General features: G+C 34.4%; 1 protein-coding gene across 4 annotated transcripts in view; it reads right to left on the reverse strand.

Moving 5' to 3' along the window:
- osa (trithorax group protein osa) overlaps nt 1-19,676 on the reverse strand; it is a 561,898-nt gene that overhangs the window by 337,136 nt on the left and 205,086 nt on the right. The window lies entirely within an intron of this gene.

A 19,676-nucleotide genomic window follows, 5' to 3' on the forward strand; every position in this document is an offset into this window, starting at 1 on the left:
TTTCTATCTTTGCAGCCAACCTCACCGCAAGCCTCTCTGGCTGAATCAATCAGGGTTTTCTTCAAGGCTTGCCACTGAATCTCCAAGGTTTGGTTCCTGTTCTCACACTCTTTCATGTTTTCTTCAATAATCTTTGTGTATACACTTTTGTCTACAGTTCACATCCGAGAGCTGCTTAACTATTATTCGCTTTAAAACTTTCTTGCATGTTATTCTTTTCAATATGAAATTCAATTTTATCCTGCTCAAGACTAAATAGTGATCACTTCTAATTTCAAATTCTCTGTACACTCTGGTGTCCTGCACCAGGGAGAAAACATCACTATCAACAATAACATAGTCAATGAGACTTTTCTTATTCCTTGCCTCTTCTCTCCATGTGAATTTGTGCACATTTTTATGTTGGAACATGGTGTTAGCAATAACCAGTCCATGTCCTGAGCAGAAATCCAACAGATATTTGCCATTATTATTAGCTTTGCTCTTTTCTTCAAATTTTCCCAAAATATTTTTGTATGTATCACAATCATTTCCTACTCTGCTATTTAGATCCCCAACAAGGACCAACTTTTCCTTTTTTATTGTGTCAGTTGCTTTTTCTAAAGCCTCAAAAAATTCCTCCACTTCTACCTTAGTAGAACCTTCTGTGGGACCATAGGCACAAATAAGTCATCATCAAATTCCTGCCATGTATTCTCAAGAGGTGTACAGGATATGATAGTACTACATGAAAAAAATTACATTTCTACAATTTTCCTCCAAATCAGTCTGTTACTTGTCAAGACTCCAACATTATCGGATCTTATATTTCAATCGTCTAAGGCACTTTGTACCGTATCAATCCACCTATATCTTGGTCTACCGCTGGGTCGTTTTGTTGCCAACCTGGCAGAGAACACTTGTTTTGCTAATCTTTCTTCGCCCATTCTGTTTAAGTGACCATACCACCTGAGATTAGCTCTGCTAACAGATTCCTGGATGCTGACAATGTCAAGTTCTTTCCTAATATCCTCGTTTTTAATATGATATTGCCATTGATGCCATCTGTTCATGCCTATAATCTTTCTTAGGATTCTCATATCTGTGGTCTCTAGTCTTTGGTTAAGTGTTTTACTTCTGACCCAGCTCTCAGATCCATAAGTTAAAACTGGTTTGAACACTGTCTTGTATACAGCTAATTTAGTGTTCCGACTAATTTCTCTCTTATTCCATATGAATTTATTCAATTGACTTCCCACCATACCAGCTTTGCTGATTCTGTTGTCTATTTCTACATTTAATTTACCATCTTCACTAAAAATCATGCCTAACTGAAATGTTTTACTTGTTCCACAGGTTCTCCATTCACAACATAGTTGACATTTTCAATGATTCTGCCTATTTTCATTGTCTTTGTCTTTTTATTGCTGACCTTCATACCATACTTTTCTTAGTTTCTTTTCATATCCTTAAAATCTTTAATTTTTCCTGCTGCAAAGAATGAGTACCAGTATATTTCTTAGGGGGAAAAAAACGCACTGGTGTTAGCAATGATTAATTCTGAGAAGAATATAGAAGATATTTATCACTGTCATCATCTTTGCACTTTTCTCAAAATTTTTCCAAGATATTACTATATGTATAGCACTCATTTCCTAGTCTATTTTTCCTAGCTTTTTTTCTTTGTTTATTATCAACTACCTAAATAATCCAAAGAATGACTGGCATTAACACTGAGGCCATAGGCATGAATTAATAGAATTTTGAAATTTGCTCAAATTCAAAAGTTTATTTTTCATGTTTAGTGTTTAATATTATAACTACTTCTTACTTTTCTTGATCACTATTCCTCAATAAATTATCTTATTAATTTAAAGGCTCTTTGACTCAGAAGCATCAATCATGTCCACATGGCATTTGTGCAATTCTTCTTCTAGTTCTTTCTCTTTCATTGCTTCATATAATGATTATGACTATCTTCAAACCTATTACCATTCATAATGGTTCTCTGATGGAAACAGCAGAGGCCTTGTTTAATCAGAAAACATTTCACTCAAAATGATGGCTTAAGTATATAATACAGTATGCAATTTGTTCAGTTAAGTTTCAAATTACTGGTCCATCCTTATTCATTATCTGAGTGAATACTATAAATGCCTGCACCATAGAAAGAAGGAGTACTGGAATAGCAAGTCAGTAGCAATAGTTGATTCTCCAATCAACTATTGCTACTAACTAAGTGGAAAATCCATATACTGTACCTTATGAATGTAATTTTTTTTTTGTTTTTTTAACCCTAATTAAAATTGTTAGTAATCATATAACATACTTTTGAAAACAAAATAGTCTATATGTTGATTAATATCATTCATTTAAAATGAAATTTAAATGAAATTCAATTTAAAATTGTAGGTCTCTGGAAACAAACCAACTTTATCATTTTTTTCCATAATGTTTTTTTTTTATGTCTGCTTTAATTGTTTCCACTTAAATGCAATCCTATAGAGATTAGGCTAACTACTGAGCTATAATATTACATCATCAAATTCCTGATATGTATCCTTCATGGGGTGTACAGGATACCTGATAGCACTACATGATAAAGCTTATATTATTTTTAACATATTAATAATTTTACTCCAAATTAACCTGCTATTTCTCAGGTTAATTTGGAATAAAACAAACAATTCCTAAAAACATCAGATCGCTTAGCTCTTAGTCTTCCCCTGGTCTTTTTCCTGTCGCTTGGCAACAAATGTCTGTTTGCTAACTTTTCCTCTTCAATTCAGTGGTTAAGTGACCACACACACACCTTAGATTAGCTCTGCTTACACATTACTGAATCCAAGTAATGCCAAGTTCCTTCCTAATATCTTCAATTTTGAATATAATTGAAGAGCTAACAACCTAAGGTGGTGTGGTCACTTAAATTGAATAGAAGATGAAAGACTGACAAAATAAATGTTTGAAGCCAAAATAGTGGAAGGCAGACCCAGAAGAAACCTAAAATATGTGGGGGGAGGAGGCTTGATGCAATTAGGTATACTTAAGAAGGTCAAAATGCACATATTATCAAATCAGAGAACCAACAAACAGACTTATTTAGATGATAGTTACTGGCCATCCTAATATTCATTGCATCCTGGTGTATACCATGTCAGATATTTCTAAACCTTGAATCCTCTTTAACTACACTAGCTCAATATTTCTTAGCCATACTTTGGTGTTTTCATCTGCTTTCCTAATTCCTAATAAATAATCAAAGAGATCAGTGTTTAATTCTAAGGGTTGATTTCCTACAGTGTAATTATATTTCTTGTACACTTTAATGTTAATAATTTAAACTAGCTTCTATTCTCTAACTTTAGAGAATAAACTTGAAGAGATGCAACAGTATTTGCTGTTAGGAAGATGAAACAGTTTGCATCATTACTAACAGGATTCCAGATAATCCTCATCATTCTCCTACCACCAGTAGAAGAATGAGGAGGATTATCTAAACCACCATCATCCCCCTCTCCAAATACATCACATTTGGTGGTTCTCATCTTGGTAACTATAACCATGAGTTTGTTTATGTTTCTTTAACCATCGATGAACCTTTATCTAGCAATTCTCAGTCTTTTAACATGCAAATCTGACCTCTTTTCCAGGATCTGGTTATTGTTTCCACTCATTCATTTCCTCCCAATTAGAGATGGTGAAAAAAATAACATACATCAAGCATTGATTAGGTTTGTAGATAGACTTATACGTTGGCTACACATGACTTTAAATTTTTAAGGAAATGACAACGTATACTAAAATATTAATTAAAAAACTTTAATCGATACCTTCCAATATTTCAACAATGTTACATTGCCATCTTCTGGGAACATTAAACTATGATATGTGCATCCTAAGAATTTTATTTTTGTATTTTTAATAATTTTGTATTTTTTTCTATATTTGTAGATTGCATAGAGATTGATGCAATAATACCTTAAGACTGCCCATGGTACTTATGTAATATAGGTTTACAACCTTTTGTGGGTGGGAGTCACAAGAGTCAGCATGTGCCTTAAAGAGTATAGAAAAAACGTACTGGAGTTTATTGAAAAATCTTAAAAATGTGGAAGAAAGAAAGACGAGAGCTGTAAAGGAAATCCTAGATAATAAAGATGACAAAAACTGAAGATATTCTGAATATCTAAAACAATTAGTTGGAAAGTTTGTTAAATGAAAAAAGCAGCAACAGGACAGAAAAAGTCTTCAGAAATCTCATCATCATCGAATTATTGACATGTATCCTTGGAGGAGGGGAGAGATAGAGATGCAGAATATTAAGATAGTAAACATGCGACTTTTTCATGTAATACCAACTTCCAATTGACAATTTTCCTCCAAATCAATCTATCATCTGTCTCAATTCTAACATTATCAAGTCTTATATTTCTGTCTTCTAAGGTGCTTTCTACCATATTAATCGACCTTGATCTGTCTTCCTCTGGGTCTTTTTCCTGCCAACCTGGCAGAGAATACTAGCTTTGCAAATCTTTCCTCTCCCATTCTGTTTGAATGACCATACATCTAAAATTAGCCCTGCTAATGCATTCCTGAATGTTAACAGTGAAAAGTTCTTTACTAATATTCTCATTTTTAATATGATACTACCATTGATACCATTTTCATCTGCTCACTTCCCTAATATCTTTCTCAGAACTCTCATATGTGCAGTATACAGTCTTTGATCAAGTGTTTTATTTCTAACCCAAATTTCAGACCCATAAATTCAAACTGGTTTGAACACTGTCTTATCTTCTTCCTATCATGGATTTTAGGATAAGTAACCTGTTCTAGTCTCATGCCATCAGATTCTTGATCTTCCAACTTTTCTTTCTTTTATATCCATATTGTTTTGTTAAAGTTAAGGGATATGATATCCCATATCGTTTCTTAGCCGAATAAGAAACTCAAAGAGTTTCATGCCGAATATAGTAGAAACTATATAAAGTTCGGCGATTCCAAGCGTAAGCAAATACCTGGATACTGCAGCAATTGACCCTAAAGGTAGTGCAAGCTGAGGCAACTCATGTCTAAGGTGGAGCAAGCTCCGATCACTATTCTTGATATTTACCCATAACGTGAACTTAGCTCCTAGGAGCTGTATTTCTGTTCAACATTATGAGAGAAGGTCACTACCCAGACTGGTTTCAACCTTTATTGAGGTCTCATCAGTGAGTAGGTAGACCTAGTTAATATCAAGTTTGTAGCAAACAGAACTTACAACCCTTCTATGAGTATTGCCGAGAGGTGTCCTAATAAATTATTAGATATATGAAGAGCCAAAGGCTTCAATTCGGCGACATATGAATTGTTTAAGTTATATCCCTTAACTTTAACAAGTCATATGTCGCCGAATTGAAGCCTTTGGCTCTTCATATATCTAATAATTATCCATATTGTATTTTTTGGCAGTGCTGTTGTTCATTCAATTTATATGTTTTATCCGTTTTTTTGTTTATGTTCACTTATATAGTAGTTAATTGGTTTTATATTCAGGGATTGTAAAATTTCTTCATTTGTTTTATGGTCTCACTTGGTATGTCCAGCTGTTTTTCTGAGTAAAGCTTTTCTGAATAAAGCTGGTTTAGACAGAATGTTAGTCTGATTCGGTTTTTTTTTTTTTTTTAACCAAGGTAGGCTTAAATTATTATGCTGTTTACTTTTACAGACATTGATATTTTAATGTCAATCTCTTTTTCATCTTTATATGATAAGTCACATCCCAGATATTTGAAAGTATTTACTTGTTCTAATATTTTATTATCTATCACTATTTTACTTTTTACTGGAATTTCTCCTGTGGAAGCCATTATTTTGTTCTTTAGTTTAAATATTCTCATATTATATAGTTCTAAAATTTCATTTAATGACATTCTCTGTTACTTATATTTATACAGATAATTTGGTATTTTGAGTAATTTCTTGCTTATTCCATATAAATTTAATCAGCTGACTTCCTACTATACCAGCTTTACTAATTCTGTTGTCAATTTTCAGATTTCATTTGCCATTTTCACTAATAATTATGCCTAGCAGAAATGTTTCACTTGTTCAATAGGTTCACCATTCCATTCAGGATACAGTTAATGTTTCTACCTAATTTCATTGTCATTTTATTGTTGATTTCCATACTAAATTTATTACAACAGTTACTCAATTTATTCAGGGAATCTTGCAGATGTATACTGGATTTATTTAGAAGCATAAAGTAAAGAGCAAAGATTAAGATAATCCATTTTGATATCAGATTTAATACTAATTTCCTTTGTAATGTGATCCATATAGATAATGAATAACAGTGGAGATAATATGCACCCCTTGTTGCACACCTGATTTAACAAAGCCATCATCAACCTGTACCTCCTTCACAATTCTAACTGCTGAATTATAGCTCAAATGGAGACTATATATTGCTCAATATAACATTCCATTTACACCATATGACTAGAATTTTGAAGAGATTTATTCTTGGCAACTTGTCATACAAATCCTTGTTATAGTCCCAAAATTTCTCAACTATTTGTCTTAAAGTCAAAATCTGATCCTGACAACCTCTGGGCCTGAATCCAACTTGTTCTTTACTAAGTTTCCCCTCCATAATTTTTCTTAGCCATTTCTCAAGTATACTTGCATAAATCTTACCAGAAACACTCAGTAGGGGAAATACCTCTGTATTCATCAGAAACCAGAGAATGCTGAAATATGTAGGAAAACTTTAACAATAGCTATACTGCATAATTCAGAAAGCCTTGTTCAGAACACTGAATTTCAAATGATTGAACTAAGCATTCTATCGCCTTTTCCTATCACTGCTGTATTGTTGCTTTGTTTCATTTCCCTATCAAACATTTCAAGTAAGATTTATGCAAGCACACTTTAGAAGAGACCTGAAAAACACCTGGAAAGAACAAGCTGGTAAGAATCATGAGAATATAACAAGGATCTGTAATTAAGCTTTGTAGATCTGGTAAATGCATATGCCAAGTAAAAAGCTCTTCAAAATGCTACCGTTATACAGAGTAAACAGAACTGATATAGAGCAACAAATAGCCTAAGCTTAACTTGACAGATATCTGTCAGAACTTAATGATATAATCACGTAATCACAAGAAAGATATTTATTTAACCAAATAATTGGTTAAATAAATATCTTTCTTGTGATTACGTGATTATATCATTCAGTCTTATGTCGCAAGTATCCTTAAAACAACAAAGTCAGAACTTAAAGATGTACATTAAAATGGTTTGAAGTAAAATCAAGTATAAGGGCTAGGGTGCACACACTGTTTCATTAAAAGTTTAAATTCAAATAGTTTCAAACCACACCATCGAAACTCTGTGCTAAATTTTGGAATTATTCACATGTTAAATTGTAATGGTCCTCAGTGATTGTCTTACCTCATCATCATCAAATTCCTGACATGTACCTTCAAGGGGTGTACAGGATATGATAGTACTACATGAAAAATTTACATCATTACTAAATTCCTATCTACAAATTTCCTCCAAATCAGTCTGTTACTTGTCAAGACTCCAACATTATCAGATCTTATATTTCTATCGTCTAAGGCACATTGTATCGTATCAATCCACCTATATCTTGGTCTTCCTCTGGGTTGTTTTCCTGCCAACCTGGCAGAAAAACGACCCAGAGGAAGACCAAGATATAAAATTTGCTAATCTTTCCTCGCCCATTCTGTTTAAATGACCATACCACCTGAGATTTGCTCTGCTATCGCATTCCTAGATGCAGACAATGTCATGTGCTTTCCTAATATCCTCGTTTTTTTAAATATGATATTACCATTGATGCCATCTGTTCATGCCTCCAATCTTTCTCAGGACTCTCATATCTGCGGTCTCTAGTCTTTGGTCAAGTGTTTTATTTTTGACCCAGCTCTCAGATCCATAAATTAAAATTGGTTTGAACACTGTCTTGTATACAGACAATTTAGTGTTCCGACTAATTTCTCCCTTAATCATTATGAATTTATTTAATTGACTGCCTACCATACCAGCTTTGTTGATTCTGTTTCCATTGTAAATTAGATGGTAAATTAAATATTTCCATATTTAATTTACCATGTTCACTAAAAATCGCGCTAAGTAACTGAAATGTTTTACTTGTTCCACAGGTTCCCCATTCACAACACAGTTGACATTTTCAACAATTCTACCTATTTTCATTGTCTTTGTCTTTTTAATGCTCACCTTCATACCATATCTATTACAACAGTTGTTCAATTTAGTCAGGGAATCTTGCAAACTTGTAGCAGATTTATTCAGAAATATAACATCGTCCGCATAAAGCAAAGAACTGACATTAATATCTCCAATTCTGATATCATGTTTAATACCACTTTCCTTCATAATGTGATCCATATAATAATGAATAACAGAGGGGATAATGTACATACTTGACTCACACCAGATTTAACACTAAACCATCTTCCTGTACTTCCTCCAATTCTAACTGCTGACTTACAACTCAAATAAAGACTAAGTATTGCTTGATATAATGCCCCATTGACTCTATATAACTGTAGCGTATTGAATAGCTTCTCTCTTGGCACCTTGTCATAGGCCTTTTCCAAATCGACAAAACTTAAATACAGATCTTTCTTATATTCCCATGATTTCTCAACTATTTGTCGTAAAGTGAAGATCTGATCCTGACAGCTTCTATTTAGCCTGAATCCAGCTTGTTCTTCACGAAGCTTTTCTTCCACAATTCTTCTCGACCGTTTCTCAAGTATACTTGCATAGATCTTGCCAGGAACATGCAGTAGGGAAATACCTCTAATTCTCACATTCAGTTTTATTTCCCTTTTTAAATATGGGTACTATGAGAGCACTACTCCAATCATCGAGAATTCGTCCCTCTGTCCAGGCTTTCTGAACTATACAGTGCAGCCACTGTAAGACTTTCATACCACCATACTTCAGCATTTCTGGTCGAATATTATCTACTGCTGCTGCCTTTCCACATTTCAAGCCTTTGATGGCTTTTTCTACTTCAAGTATGGATATGTATTCCTGCCTGCATGCCTGGTCAGTGTTTTTTACCACTGTGCTGTCATCACTGCTTGCTTCATTTAGCAGTTTTTCAAAGTAATTACTCCATACGTCAAGGATATCCTTTTCTCCTGTTTTCATGTCACCTTTATCATCTCTAACTCCTTTTACAGCACTCTTTCCTCCATTCCTAAGCTTCTTCAACAACCTCCAGAATATCTTACAACCTTCTTGATATTTATTTTCTATGTTCTTCCCAAAGTCCTCCCATAACTTTTGTTTAGCTAGTTTTACACAGTTTCGCTTTCTTACATTTGTCTCTGTATTCTCTAAGAGCAAAAGCTGACTTATTTGCCAGGAACGTTTGATATGATTTCTTCTTTTCCTTCACTGCCTCTTTAACTTCCTGTTTCCACCATGGAGTTCTGATTTTTATCCTTGCAGCCAACCTCACCACATGCCTCTCTAGCTGAATCAGTCAGGGTTTTCTTCAAGGCTTGCCACTGAATCTCCAAGGTTTGGTTCCTGTTCTCAAACTCTTTCATTTTTTCTTCAGTAATCTTTGTGTATTTTAGTCTACAGTTCACATCTGAGAGCTGCTCAACTTTTATTTGTTTTAAAACTTTCTTACATGTTATTCTTTTCAATATGAAATTCAATTTTATCCTGCTCAAGACTAAATAGCGATCACTTCCAATTTCAAATCCTCTGTACACTCTGGTGTCCTGCACCAGGGAGAAAATATCACTATCAACAATAACATAGTCAATGAGACTTTTCTTATTCCTTGCCTCTTCTGTCCATGTGAATTTGTGCACATTTTTATGTTGGAACATGGTGTTAGTAAGAACCAGTCCATGTCCTGAGCAGAAATCCGACAGATATTTGCCATTATTATTAGTTGAAAGTTTATTTTTCACTTGGTTAGAGTATAATAAATTTAGTGTAATCCTTTATTTATCCAAGTGTGAGTAAACAAAGTTTGCGCCTGAAAGTATCTTCAGGAATGGGGTAAGGTGGTACAACACCAAGGCACTCCTTGCAAAGGTGGAGCAAGCTACCAACACTCCTATCTCAGTATCTCCCATAATGCAAAACACATCTCCTTGCAGATATGCTAATGTTATGCATTAAGGGAAGGGCTACAACCCAGACTAGTTTTGACCTTTATTGAGGTCTCTTCAGTGGGAGCCAGGCCAAGTGGAGATACCAGGCCACTGAAGAGACCTCAATAAAGGTCGAAACTAGTCTGGGTTGTGGCCCTTCCCTTAATGCATAACATTAGACATATCCACAAGGAGATGTGTTTTGCATTATGGGAGATACTGAGATAGGAGTGTTGGTAGCTTGCTCCACCTTTGCAAGGAGTGCCTTGGTGTTGTACCACCTTACCCCATTCCTGAAGATACTTTCATGCGCAAACTTTGTTTGCTCACACTTGGGTAAAGGATTAAACTAAATCCATTATTATTAGCTTTGCCCTTTTCTCCAAATTTTCCCAAAATATTTTTGTATGTCTGACAATCATTTCCTACTCTGCTATTTAGATCCCCAACAAAGACCAACTTTTCCTTTTTCATTGTGTCAGTTGCTTTTTCTAAAGCATCAAAAAATTCCTCCACTTTTACCTTAGTAGAACCTTCTGTGGGACCATAGGCATAAATAAGTTTCATTGTCCAATTCCCCATTCTGATATTTGCCCACATCAGCCTACTTGAGACTGCCTGCCATTCAAGAAGATTAGCCTCGTATTGTACAGATTGTGTGATACATGTTTAATTGTGCTTGTGTTACAAGCTGCCTGCTTAACATGGAGCCCCATCTGCAGCTGAAAGTAATGAATATAGGAGCAGATTTCACTAAGCTAACTTCTTCCTAACAGAAAAAATTTCAATCACCTGATTAAACTTTTGTTTTATTACTGGAAATTTAAATTTCATGATTTTTTTTCCTACTATATTGGATTTGTATAGCTAGAAATGTACAGATTAATTTCTTCTCCTCGAGTGCCATCTCCTATCAGAAGTCGGTGACCACCTTGGCAAATTTTGAGCGATCCTCAGCCAATCTGAAGAGTTCCTCAGAGCTCATCAACCCTCATGATATCACTGATAAGTACTATCTCTTGATTCAGATCTTTAGTTTTTTCCACATCTCTGGGTTTTTTTTTTAACTTTCCTGATGTTTGTTGATGTTTCTTAATTATAGCTTTTAGTCTAAGTTTTAACTCTGTCACTATGATCAGAAGAAATATCCACACTAGGATAGGTTTTCGTAATCTTTATGAAATTTAATTAACAAGTAATCAATTTGGTTTATGACTATATTTGTATTATTATGCTGTGATGATTGCCTTTGGGATTATAGCTTAAACCATGTGTTTGTGATTATAATGATGTTAATATCATGTTTCCTTGTATTTTTTATTAGTTCTTTTAATTGATCATAAAATTCTTTGACCTCAGTATTATTCTTGTCAGCAGTAGGGGGCACAGACCTGTACATGATATCTAATAATTGACCTTTCAGTTTTAATAACATCACATCCTATCTGAGTAGGGGATGAAGGGCAACAGTAACTTATTGGCATCTTTATTTATCATTATTCCAACTCTGTTTTGATGATTGCTTTCACTACTGATTATTTAAAAAAAAAAGTTTCACCTGTCTATAATTTATTATAATGCAAATGTGAAAAAAAAAAAAAATTAATGATAACTTTAGTTTTGTTCACGTGTGAATGAAATATTATTATAACTTCTCTCACACTGCCTTTGTCTGAGAGGGAATACACTTTTGCATTGGTACTGAAACTTTGGGAAGCAGTAGCCTAGGGTACCATTAAACTCAGTATCGAAATCAGAAACCAAACTGAACGATTCATTTAATGCAACTGATTTTATACTTCTAAACAAAATCCCTATGTCTTTGCAGCTAAATGAGCAATAAAGAGACAGATCATGATGGGAATATGGAAAATACTGCATTCTAAATGGAGACTCTACATAAAACATCTTGGCTATTTAGCTCGTGTTTTAATGCAAATATTCAGTTATTTGAATGTTTAATTTGCCATTATGAGGAGCCAGTTGAATAAATTGATATGGAATAAGAAAAAATTATTAGTAATAACTAGCAGTATTATGAGATACTGTTCAAACCACTTTTAACTAATGAATCAGATTTCAATTAGAAATAAGATAGCTGATCAAAGACTAGATACCATCTGCTCAGCATCCTAATTCTTAAGACATTGAACAGATAGGATCAATGGCAAAATCATATTAACAAAGATATTAAAAATAAACTGCACTGTTAGCATTTGAGAATGTAGAGTAGAGCTAATCTAGGGTAGTAGTAGTAGTAGTGTGGTTAATGTAACACAATGGGAGAAGAAAGGTTAGCCACAGGTATCAGATTCCCTGAAACGATTTTTTTTGGAAATTTTATTCTTTTATTTCTTTATTAAGCAGTGACGACAGCACAGTGGCAAAAAAACACTGACCAGGCATGCAGTCAGGAATACATATCTATACTTGAAGTAGAAAAAGCCATCAAAAGCCTGAAATGTAGAAAGGCAGCTGGTGTAGATGATATTTGACCAGAAATGCTCAAGTATGGAGGTATAAAAGTCTTACAGTGGCTATACTGCATAGTTCAGAAAGCCTGGACAGAGGGACGAATTCCAGATGATTGGAGTAGAGCTCTCATAGTACCCATATATAAAAGGGGAAATAAAACTGAATGTGAGAATTACAGACGTATTTCATTACTGAGTGTTCCTGGTAAGATATATGCAAGTATACCTGAGAAATGGTTGAGAAGGATTGTGGAAGAAAAGCTTGGTGAAGAACAAGCTGGATTCACGCCAAATAGAAGCTGTCAGGATCAGATTTTCACTTTACTACAGATAGTTGAGAAATCTGTGCGAATATAACAAAGATCTGTATTTAAGTTCTGTAGATCTGGAAAAAGTATATGACAAGGTGCCAAGAAAGAAGCTATTCAAAATGCTACAGTTATATGGTGTTAATGGAGCATTATATCAAGCAATATTTAGTCTTTATTTGAGTTGTAAGTCAGCAGTTAGAATTGAAGGAAGTACAGGAAGATGGTTTAATGTTAAATCTGGTGTGAGACAAGGATGTACATAATCTCCTTTGTTATTCATTATCTATATGAATCACACTATGAAGGAAAGTGGTATTAAACCTGATATCAAAATTGGAGATGTTAATCTCAGCTCTTTGCTTTTTGTAGACAATGTTATACTTCTAAATAAATCCAATACAAGTCTACAAAATTCCCTGGCTAAATTAAATAGCTGTTGTAATAGATATGGTATGAAGGTCAGCATTAAAAAGACAAATCCAATGAAAGTAGGCAGAAACATTGAAAATATCAATGGCATTGTGAATGGAGAACCTATAGAACAAGTAAAACATTTCAGCTATTTAGGCATGATTTTTAGTGAAGATGGTAAATTAAATATGGAAATAGATAACAGAATCAACAAAGCTGGTATGGTAGGAAGTCAACTGAATAAATTTACCGTATTTGCCAGCATATAAGACGCACCCCCTTTTTTGTACACGTTTTTTTTTTTTTTTTTTTAGTAAAATAACTTTATCACTGAATATTATAATAAATTTACAATGCATAAAATGGATATTAATTAAAGGAAACTTTAATGAATACCTTCAATATTTCGGCAACTTCACGTTGTCATCTTCAGGAACATACAAATATGGTATGTGCATGCAGGCACTAACAAAAGCAAATGAGGAAGAAGACAAGAAACTAATATTATTCCCGAAGTCCTAATTGTGCCCCCTAGCAGATTAATTGGGTTGTCTTGTCAGTTGGGCTGAAGTTCTCATGATGTAAGTCTCCCAAATTTGGGGCTGTCTCATGCACCCAAATTTGTTAAGGTTTGGATTTTTTGGAGCTGCTGACGATTCCATGAACAATCTTTTGTACTTGAACTTGCTGTGGTGTATTATTTTAGTTTTCTTCCAATGAATTCTATGGCAGGTATCTATGGCATGGTCTGCAAGCCCAGAGTGGCTGTACTGGTGAAACCGAATGTAGTCTTTGTGTTCTGAAATTCTGATATTCGGTGTCCTGCCTGTTTGGCCAAAGTAGGACAATTTATAGCTGCAAGGGACCTGGTATACACCAGGTAGGTGTAGGGGAAAGTGGTTGGTCTTTGATAAAACAGATAAAAGATGCCAACTTTTTATACGGTCTATAACAAGAAGGGCTTGCAGACTCTCTTGCAAGCCACTCTCGGCTTGCAGACCATGCCATACATACCCACCATAGAATTCGTTGGAAGAAAACTAAAATAATACACCACAGCAAGTTCAAGTATGAAAGATTATTCATGGAATCATCAGCAGCTCTAAAAAACTGTTCCAAACCTCAATAAATTTGGGTGTATGAGACTGCCCCAAATTTGGGAGACTTACATCATGAGAACTTCAGCCCAACGACCAAGACCAATTAACCCGCTAGGAGGCACCATTAGGACTTTAGGAACAATATTAGTTTCTTGTCTTCTTCCTCATTTGCTTTTGTTAGTGCCTGCGTGCACATACCATATTTTTATGTTCCTGAAGATGGCAAAGTGACATTGCCGAAATATTGAAGGTATTCATTAAAGTTTCCTTTAATGTTAAAGTTATCCGTTTTATGCGTTGTAAATTCCTCAAGCTCAATTACCAGTTATGTATGAAACGTATAAGCCTTGCTACAAGAAAGTAATAAGTAGGTCTACTTTCAAAAATACCTATCCAAATATTCTGCCTCAATTCTGGCCATTTTGCACTTCTACTTCATAGGTTATGTTTACTGTGAGTTGCTTTTTTTAGATCCTCTTCCTGATTTCACCAAGTTCTTATCATTTTCTCAGTGGCACGAAATGCCTCTCTGCAGCCCTGTTTCAATGTTCTTTAGAATACACAATCATACATAGCTTGTATGCAATATTGTAGCAATGCGACGTTTTTCAGCCATAATTTGCCAAAACATTTAGAGAAAATTTAATGGCAGAAATTTATCACCGTTCACAACAACTGCGACAACAATTGGAAAGTTTAAACGAACAGGTACAAAGCAGTGATCATCGATGACAGTGCATGAGCATCCACTGAACTTTACGTAACTGGAATGCTCTCACACACCACAAGGAAGCAAGAAAGAAATCGCGTAACTCGGAACAGAAAAATTTCCAGAAATGAAAGTAATAAAAAACTGAGTATCGGCATATAAGACTCACTCTGTTTTTTAGATCTATTTTCAAAGAAAAAAAAGTGTGTCTTATACGCCGGCAAATACAGTATATGGAATAAGAGAGAAATTAGCCAAAACACTAAATTAGCTGTATACAAGACAGTGTTCAAACCAATTTTAACTTATGGATCTGAAAGCTGGGTCAGAAGTAAAACACTTGACCAAAGACTAGAGACTGCAGATATGAGAGTCCTGAGAAAGATTAGGGGCATGAATAGATGGCATCAATGGCAGCATCATATTAAAAACGGAAATATTAGGAATGAACTTGACATTGTCAGCATCCAGGAATGCATTAGGAGGGCTAATCTCAGGTGATATGGTCACTTAAACAGAATGGAAGAGAAAAGATTAGCAAAACAACCTGCCAGGTTGACAGGAAAGACCCAGAGGAAGACCAAGATATAGGTGGATTGATACCGTAAAAAGTGCCTTAGACGATAGAAATATAAGCTCTGATAATATTGGAGTCTTGACAGGTATCAGACTAATTTGGAGGAAAATTGTAGATAGGAAGTTAGTAATGATGTAAATTTTTCATGTAGTACTATCATATCCTGTACACCCCCTTGAAGGTACATGTCAGGAATTTGATGATGATGATGATATTATTATTATTATTATTATTTTTGTTTGTTTGTTTGATGTCAGAAAAAGACATTCAAAGTTTTCAGTCAGAAAAAGACTAAGATCTAGACAGACTGGTGCAGTTATTAATTTCTTAAAAGACTGAAATGCAAGATACAACAATATGGAAAAAAACCTGAAAAATAAGATTAATTTAGAAGAAAACTATTCACAGGAAATTAGTAATGATACAAATTTATGTAGTGCTATCATAGTATCTTGGATGACAGGGTAATATCTACTCCACCAGAGCAGTTATGTTTTGCTTTTTAAATCACTAAGTCAAGTCAGTTTAGTCTGATTTTTGACACACACACACACACAGTACTAATTTACTTAATGCATACAGTTCATATACATTGGTGTCCAAAAGCTAAAGACAAACACTTCTGAAGATTACAACTGCAAATTCAGACGAATCAGCTTGTGACAATTTGTATAACTGATGATTTCGAGTAGAAAGCAGGCGCACATTCAAATCGCATACAAAGGGGTCACGTAGTAGCACTCAATAGGATAAAAGGCAAAACGTGAAGTTAAGCGAATTGTGTTTGAAGCTCCTTTCATGAAGGAATACAATGGCAAACCTAGATGTCTTGTAATGTCTCAAAGACACCATCTAGATGATTTCACATGGGGAAAAATTACTGGAAAGCTTGCAGAAGGCTGTAGAATTATTGATATTGCCAGAGAATTTGAAATTTCACTTAACATTGCATCCAGGCACTGGGTAGCATTTAAAAACAATGGAATGTGTTCCCGGCATTAGCTAAGAGGTTGCCCTCATTCTACCACAGAGCATGAAGACAGATTTTTGGTTATAACAGCAAAATATAATTAATGCACCACAGCAGATCAGCTTGCAAGTTGGCAAGATTCAGCACAGGTACAGGGATATCATAAACTGTGGCAAGGTGTCTATATCCCTTTATCCACAGTGCATTGTAGAGTACATTTTGAGTGGTGTTGTATTCATAAAAATTGTCCAAGACACCAATGGGCTAATGTACTCTTTACAGATAAGTCATTTTAGCATTTCCTTTGATTCCGGACAACACTTGATATGCGTGAAAGTGGTACCGTGAAAGCTTACCATCATGAGAATGTTCTTCAAAGGGGTAAATACGATGGTACTGGGGTCATGGTGTGGGGAGGAGGCATTATGCTTGATGGACACACCGAGCTACAAGTGCTAGAGAAAGAGTCCATGACTGATGAACGATATTGCAACGAAGTTTTTCAAAGTCATGTTCCATAGTGCAGTAGGTGAAGAATTCATTTTTATGGATGACAATGTCACACCACATCATACACAAGCAATGGAGATACTTCTGGAGACCAAGGATATTAATCGAATTGAGTGGCTAGCATGCTCCCCAGATCTCAATCAATCCCCATAGAACACATTTTGGATGCATTAGGGAGATGCACTGCTGCTCGAAATTCCCTCCCAGGAAACAAACAAAGCCATATCCTTGATCTGAAGGAAAACTAGGCCAGTTTGCCTCAAGAACTCCTGAATCCCTTAGTACTAAGCATGGTATGATATTGTGAGAGCTGCGTCGCAGTTCAGGGTGGACATATGCCATACTGAAATATCTTTCCGCATAGTTTTCTGTAAGTACTGTACACTAATTCCTTAACTACATCCTTAAGAAATTTGTTACCTTTGCCTAAAACGTATCACAATTTAATTTATAAGAAATTTATAACACATTTTTTGTGTAATATAATTTATTAGTATGCTGGCAATAAATTTATGTTCACATTTGGCTGTAGTCATGAAAATTTTTTCATATACAGGTAAGTGTGTAAGTGTGGTTTATCCTTAGCTTTTCGGACCCAGTGTACTAGTAGCATATGTGGCAAGAGTCAATATTGCTATTAGGTTATTGTCCAATGGTAAAATTGTATTTTTTCACCAGTGATAAAATCACTTGTTCCAGTCTAAAATTCAAGTTACAAGAGTAACTCACACATTCAGAATTTTGATATTTTAATATATTTTAAAATAAAATTATCACTGAAAATGTTAAATATGACATTATGCCATTTTCTACTTCTGATCCATCTCCCAGCAAACACTTAATCCCTGTACAATACAATTAATGGAAATAAAAATTCAACTATCTTGAATATTTTTATTAGATGGGGTGAAAAAATGATCTCCAGGTTCCTTTGTCTTATTGGAGGAACCCTGATCAGCCTTGACCAATGTTGTTGCATATATGAACACCAGCATGCAGCATGCACTTATTTTTGTCAGCAATCTAAAGATTGCTAAATGCTCAAAATCCTGCAACATGTAATTCTGGGGATGTAAACAAACAAAATTGCCACCTCTTACCAGGAGATGCCATCCTAGGATGATCCACTGATTTTATTTGTTTGGATTGCTGCAGTAGACAGTTTTCATTGCAGTTTGATGAACAAGGATGTTGGGTTTATTTGTATGATTCAAGAGAGCAGGCTGAAGAAGCCAGAGAAAAATTCACTGGCCAAAATCTTCCTGGTGGGTCAGAACCAGTTTCCATTAAGCACTGACAAAAAACCGTCCACAAACATCAGTACAAGTGCATCATCCTCACGACATCAGGCTCATAACTTGATGTGGTGAGGATAATATCATAAAACCTGTATACTGTATTTCTATTATTAGCTTCAATAACTTGCAGCATCTCATGATCAAATGAAGGTAGCCATCCAAAATAAGACTGGTCTTCAAGATCTTGAAACCACTTAAATGCAATGAACTTCTTCACAGTATCCTAGTATTTAGCTCTGCAGATGTTTTTGACTGCATGCATTGGTTTTAGCAAGTTCAAACTTTTACTTCTTAAGTAAAAGCTTTACACTTTATTCACAATGTTTAAACAAAAAAAAAAAAAAAAAATTACTTAGGCATTCAAACATACATCACTTCTATTGCACTGAGTTAAAAAAAAAAATTAATTTTAAAATAAAAAAATAATAAAATTAAAATCAGAAATACACTTGAAAGACAAATAGAAAATTATCAGACTGAACATTGCTATGGTCTATTTTAATTCCCCTAACCACTGTTTGTGCAATCTTTCCTTTCCTAGTGTATATAGAGTATTGTGCTGTGGTAGAATTCCTGTAGACTATATCATTAATGCTTTATATAGAATAAATTACAAACATTTTGTATACAAGTCATTTCCAGTTTGAGACCCTATTCAGAGAATCCTGTAATGTTCTGCACAATTAACCAAGTCTGAATAAAAATGATTACATGTTCAAAGTTTTAGCGCTTGTATTATAATTTTTATTATTATTAATGTTATTATTATACCTCAACATATCATTATTAGTTCAGACATATGTAGCCAGATTAATTGTTAAATTAAAATTAGTGAAGTATTCATTTATCTGTTGGATGTTCTGTACTGACCAAACAGTCATTTATGAAAAGTAGAAGTTTGGATAAAAGACAATTTCAAGGGAAACAAACTTCATAAAAAGTTAACATAAATGGTGTCCATCTTATAAACAAAAAACATCTGCATATTTCTGTCACTTTCTTTTTGTCTCTCCAATATAATTCGTTTTCCAATGAGTACACTACATTTCAAATCAACTTCTAAACTATGGATCATCTTTATTCATGTAATAATAAAATGTTACATAAATTTAAAGTAGATGAAGATTAGAAGAATATTCTGAAATTGTGTTGCAGATGGAATGGAAAACTG

This window comes from Typopeltis vanoorti, chromosome 19, assembly GCF_054136105.1.
Source record: "Typopeltis vanoorti isolate ZY-2024b chromosome 19, IOZ_Tvanoo_1.0, whole genome shotgun sequence".
Taxonomy (NCBI): domain Eukaryota; kingdom Metazoa; phylum Arthropoda; class Arachnida; order Uropygi; family Thelyphonidae; genus Typopeltis; species Typopeltis vanoorti.